Consider the following 587-nt stretch of genomic DNA (forward strand, 5'->3'; position numbering starts at 1 on the left):
CTCTATTTTTCCCCCAGTCTGTTCCAGACAGACCAAAGCATCATTGGAGTGGCAGCGCTGCCCCTGCAGCTCCCACCGCTCATCCCCGCTCACCTCACACCTCATGCAGGGCGCGGCTGCGTGTGCAGAGCACAGAAACACGCTGCCGAGGGCCACGGTAATTTATTGCAAATACATCGGGGGGCACAGACACGCAGGGAACAAGCCGTGGCACTGGGCCGTAGCTGGTGGCTGCAGCAGCCCTGGCTACGGGGCATAGGCAGGGGATGCCAGCACCTCATCATCTGCCACAAACGGCATCAGGAGCATAGCGTGCTGCCCACTGCTCTGCCTCTGCCTCGCCACCCTCCCGCGCTCGCCCGGTGAGTGCTGCAGCTCCTCCAGCTGTTCCTCCTCAAGGAAGAAAAGGGAAGCCGACACACGGAGGAAGGGAAAAAATCTGCGGGACTGCCATAGGAATTCGCAAATCATCCTGTAGAACGCGTAGGAGCCGTCCGTGAAGTGGGAACTCCTAGATGACCCCGACTCCTAGATGACCAGGTCCGTGTTTTTGGGGTGCAGGTGGTGGCCCCCAGCCAGGCCCGACG

Source organism: Merops nubicus, unplaced genomic scaffold (assembly GCF_000691845.1).
Source record: "Merops nubicus isolate BGI_N331 unplaced genomic scaffold, ASM69184v1 scaffold31638, whole genome shotgun sequence".
NCBI lineage: Eukaryota > Metazoa > Chordata > Aves > Coraciiformes > Meropidae > Merops > Merops nubicus.